The following is a 6,000-nucleotide window of genomic DNA, read 5'->3' as shown; positions in this document are numbered from 1 at the left end:
TTCTCCACCCTTGAGAACTTCCACCTCAGTACATACCTTTTCTATTTTTTGTCGTGTTGGTTTTCCTCCTTCATCCTGTTTCTGAGCTTGTCGCCCTTCCTGCAGAGCTAGGTGAAAAGGTGAAGTCGTTGGAACAAGACCTGGAGACGGTCAAGGTGACTTTTGGCCGGAATGCAGAGGAGCTGGCCAAGTCCCTTGAAGGGCGATGTGCTCTTGAGCGACAACTTGACCCAATCCACAATGTTGCCCAGCTTGTCATCTCAGAGGTCTTCGGGTTGGCGCCAAGTACTAGTGAAAGCTTCTTGTTGGGTTTTGGTGATTAATGACAATACAAGATTACTATGACTAACTTGTGTTTTGTAGAGGCAATTAAGTTAGGTTATGGTAATGGAGATCAATTGGGCAATCAAGGTTGTCATGCCCCTATAATGGAAATCATTTTGGTTTTCAAAGGATGGACGACAAGGTTAAGGATGACTAGTTCTAAGTGTCGATTGGAGTTGGAGTGACACTTAGAGTAGTTTAGGACTTTGTTTTTCCTTTGGCCGTACTATTAAGGGGGGTATGGACGGGTAGCTTGACCTAGGTGAGTCTAGTGAGTTAGGTGTGGTGCACACTTGTTAAAACTAGCACTAGGTAGCTCCACAACAGCCTTATGATCCTATGGAGCAAACTTCATTCACATATGTTCGAGAGTTGGAAGTGAATGGAGGGTCAAATGCTGACCAGACGCTGGCTCTGATGCGATCGAACGCTGGCCATAGGGTCCGGTCAGTACATTTGATCAAGGTGATAGCGTTCGGTGCAACCAGACGCTGGAGTGGTCAAGTGATCGGACACTGAGAGGCAGCGTTCGGTCGACTCCAGTAAGGTTCCAGAGAAGAAAATCTATGACCAGACGCGTTCGGTCAATACTGACCGGACCCTGAGGATCTAGCATCCTGTCGAGTACAGTAAGCATCCAATGAGGGTTTAATGCATCCGGACGTGTCCGGTCAGTGGTGATTGGACCCTGCCAGCGTCCGATCAACACTTAAACACTGGTGTGCGGGTTGAACTGACCGGAGCATCCGGTCAACATGACTAGAGCATCCGGTCACCCCGTAGAAGCTCATAACGGTTCGTTTTTTAGGCTGCCTTATAAATAGAAGCTCCACTCATGTGTTGTGGCAGAACCTCCTAAGTTATAGGGCCCACATGCACCTATCACTGTCCGACGACCTTTTGACATTTATGCATATGTTTCCAATAACTTAAAAAGACTGTCGGGTGTCCTCGAGGAACCCCGAATCATCCACGATTTCCGAGCAGGATCACGTTACAGAGTCATTGTAGTATTACAACATTTATTCAAATATCAAAACCAGAGTAAAAACAGCGGAAGTCTTACAATAACATAGTTTACAAACCAGTTGTTTCAAACCTCGCAACTAGGTTCGATGTTTATTACAAAACGAAATAGTGGAGTGGCATTATAATATAATACAAAACACACAAGGAGATTGCCCTGCCCAAGGGCCACACATTTACTTCTCATTGTCATCACAAGGTACAACTGTCATGCAGCACGATCCAAAACAGATCTGCTCATGAGGCTCACCTGCAACAAGGGTCAACGAACCCTGAGTACAAAAGTACTCAACAAGACTTAACCGAAATAAAACTGATAGAACTCAGGAATGCAGGTTCAGGGATTCAAGGTATGGTTTTAGCAATAATCGAAGTTATTTCGCATAAAAGCTCTTTTAACAAAGTTCTTTATTTCAACAATTTAAACTTCATAAAATCATATACAAAGATGACACGATCCGTAATGAGATCATGAAACTTCATATCCAACACCTTCATCAACCATTCTCAAGTTCTAGTTATTAATACTACGATGATGAACAGTGAGTTGAGTCTCCATAACCGAGGAGCAACGACGATTCGAACCGATTAAACCCAGCTGGGGATTCCAGACCACACGACATATGTAGGTCCCCGACCTACATATACCAACCTACCCTCAGATCCTCTAAAATAAGAACGGGTCCGCGCCACCCGAGAGCACAGTACTCCACCATTCCAGCCCATGGCCATGTGGGTACACGCTATTCCCGCTATCTCTCCACTCCCAGTGCGCGAGTAGCCATTCTCGTAATAGAATCGCCAAGTTCAGGCTTACCGGAGTATGTGGTTAGTACTACAAATTCTCACCTCATGCAATTCAACAACGGACGTGCCTTAATCGACACAGGCGGAAAGAACCCGCTCACAAGACCTCCATGTCTTGTGGCTCACACACACCGAGTCCACCCGGTCTAGATTTATTACTCCACATTCCCATATCACATGCTAACATAATTAACCGATGTTCCATTTAAAACTTGCAGGTGGCAGGTAATCACCCGACTTTTATCGTTCTATGCATAGCTAAGCAAAACTAGGCATATACGAGTTTAAAAACTGGTAATATGGTAAATATGGAATAACAAGGATGGTAATGCACCAATTAGGCTCTTACTTAACTCCTAATCACTTAATGCAGTAACAGAAAGCAAAAGCAAAATTAATTTGTAAAACACAAGGTAGGGTTGTATGCATCCGGGGCTTGCCTTCGTTGACGGAAAAGTCCGGCTCCTGCGTCGTTTCACAAGTATTCGATCCGACCTCAACAGACGGATTAACCTCCTCAACAACTTGATTAACTACCGCGTGTTCACCTTCGTTCACTACACGTAATAATAATGCCATGTTTAACATGATGCGGAATTACGAAACATGATGCTCGATGATGGATACAAAAATTAAGAATTTGAATACAACTTTCCTTCGCGGTATAGTTGCAAGTCAAACAGACTAAATCTTTTTCGTAACACATACATCAATTGCCAAGGATCATTATCAACTAATGAGCCAAGGTCATCACTCAATCCAAAATTACAAACAAAACCTAAATCACTAAAGGTTACCATTTGCTTTTATGAATTAATTATTTAATTAAAATTATGAAATAAATCAACTTATTCTAATTGAGCTCAAAATTTTAGTAAATGCTCATTACATGATAACTAAGTGGCAAAACAAATTTCATAATTTTTGGACAAGTAAATAAGCCTAGAAAAAATCATGGAAAGTCATTTATTAATTAATTGAGCAATTTTTATCATACCCCAAAAATACTGGAAATCAATATTTCAAATTTTTGTTATATAATATACATCATAGAGAATTCACACAAAAATTTCCATAATTTTTGGAGCTCTAAATAATTCTACACAAAAATAACAAATTACAGCACTATTCATTTAATTCTGAAAAATAGAAAATCCACTTAGAACGTTGAGTCACTGACACCCGGGTCCCACATGTCATCTTCAACCTCCGACGTTGACCATGGCAGCGACGGCTCTGACCGGCGATTTCTCGTCGACGGTGAGATCACCGGCGACGACCAACGTACCAAAATGATCACCAAGTCTAGGCGCATCGATTTATGGCACTAACGCGACCTATTACGGACTGAACCGAGCACTACGTCGACCATGGCGGCCACGACGGCGCTGCTGCACTACGCCGGCGATGGGAGACCTGTAAAGCTTAAACGGATGGCTCAGGAAGCACCAGCAGCTCACCCCGAACGTGTTGAAGCAAGGAGCGAGGTCGGAGAAGCAACGGAGAGGCGTGACGACGATCACGGTGATCACGGCGGAGCAAAACGTCGTCGGCGATGGTGTACCGGCGACTGCAGTGGTCGAAATGAACAACCAACTATGGAGTAAGCACCATAGTATCGAGACGAAACAGAATCAGCCAAAACCAGGGACGAAGATGCACCGTGGAGCTCTGGCCGCGGCGAATCGCGCTCGGCGGAGGAGTTGCCGGCCGCGAGGAAGAAGATGATGCAACTCGAGTTCCTGACTTAGACTAGCTGAATTGGTGGGTTGGCTGGATGCGCAAGCATACGGCGGAGCTGGAGCACGCTTTGCCGAGATGGCAACGGCGCTAAGTCGACGGCGAGAGCTCGACAGAGCTGCGGCGGTGGCGACGGGAAAAACAGAGGAAGAAGAAAAACGACGACGACGGCGCCTCGGTTCAAATAACACGGCTCAGAAGCACAAGGAAGCTGTGCTGTGGCCTTCACCGCACCAGCGCGACGCCAAAGACGGCCACGACCGCGCCTGGAAGCAAACCGAAGATCGCCGGCCATGTAGCTTCGGCGGTGGACACTGTTCATCCAAATTACAGAATTGCCATTCGCCAAAATTCACAAATTACTCTCAAATTTTCATAACAACTCAAAAATCTCCAAAAACAAAAGTTGTTCAAAATCAAAAGTTCTACAACTTTGCTTTTATAACCATCTTCTAATTCGGTCTAGATTTTGAAATGATCTTTTAAATTCAAATAGGGGATATTTAACGAATTACGCCTTTTTGAATTACTCAAAATTTTTCTAAACAACTTGAAAAACTCCAAAAATAAACTTTGCTTAACTTGCCAAGCTCTACACTTTTGCTTTTGGGATCAACCCCAAAATATGCTTAGATTTTGAAATGGATTTTCAGGGTAGGATTTAAATGCTGAAAATCGGGGTTTTCTCCAAAAATTCAAAAATCCAAACAAACTTTAAATTTAAGTCAAACAATACAATTCAACACATACCACAGGAATATAAACTCATTTTAGTGTATGCATCTCAAAGTTTTCACCAAATTCCAAATGCTTTGCAATGCATATGATGATATGTCAGGTTTTAGTATTTTAAACACCCGAGGTGTTACAATCCTTCCCCCTAAAAGAAATCTCGCCCCGAGATTCAAAGCCATAGAGTAAGTAATGGAAAAGGAAATGTGTCGTGAGAACACATACCAAATTTGTCCATAAAACAGCTGAGGTCCCTATACAAAACACAACTTGTACAACCAAACTCAACTAACATTACTCTATTCTATATTGACGCTAGAAACTCTGGAAACTTTTCTAACAAGTAATCTTCTGATTCCCAAGTAGCTTCCTCTTCTGAATGTTGATTCCATTGTATTTTATAGAACTTGATTGTCCGTCTTCAAGTAACACGGTCTTTCTGATCTAACACTCGGATAGGATATTCGGAATAAGTTAAATCCGGTTCTAGTTCCACTCCTTCAACTTCAACATTCTATTCAGGCACTCGGAGACACTTCTTCAATTGAGAAACATGGAACACATCATGCACAGCTGTGAGATGTTCAGGTAATTTCAAGCGATATGCCACTTTTCCATACCTCTCCAAAATTTGATATGGTCCAATGTATCGGGGTGCCAACTTTCCTTTAACACCAAAACGGTTAACTCCCTTCATTGGTGATACTTTCAGATATACAAAATCTCCTTTGTTGAATACCAATGGTCTCCGTCGTCTATCCGCATAACTCTTTTGGCGGGACTGAGCCATCTTCAGATTATTCTGTATTTGCCTAACCTTGTCTTCTGTTTCTTTCACAAGGTCAACTCCAAAGAATCTTCTCTCTCCTGGCTCAGACCAACTCAATGATATTCTGCATCTACGACCATAGAGTGCTTCAAATGGAGCCATTCTAATGCTTTCCTGATAACTATTGTTGTATGAGAACTTGGCCAAAGGTAAGCACTCATCCCACTTATTGGAATAGTTAAGGACACAACATCTTAACATGTCTTCAAGTACTTGATTGACTCTTTCAGTCTGCCCATCAGTCTGCGGATGATAAGCTGTACTATACAGAAGTTTGGTACCTAACGAAGCATGTAAATGTTTCCAAAAGCTGGAGACAAATTGTGTACCCCTATCTGACACTATAGTCTTGGGTATTCCATGGAGACTCATGATTCTTGCCAAATACATCTTAGCATATTGGATCGTAGGATATATGGTCTTGACTGGAAGAAAATGTGCTGACTTAGTGAGTCGATCTACAATAACCCATACTGAGTCAAATCCCTTTGATGTCTTGGGTAGACCAATAATAAAATCCATACTGATGTCCTCCCACTTCC

Source organism: Miscanthus floridulus, chromosome 3 (assembly GCF_019320115.1).
Source record: "Miscanthus floridulus cultivar M001 chromosome 3, ASM1932011v1, whole genome shotgun sequence".
Classification (NCBI taxonomy): domain Eukaryota; kingdom Viridiplantae; phylum Streptophyta; class Magnoliopsida; order Poales; family Poaceae; genus Miscanthus; species Miscanthus floridulus.
The sequence above is the reverse complement of the archived record's forward strand: the minus strand, read 5'-3'. Positions refer to the sequence as shown.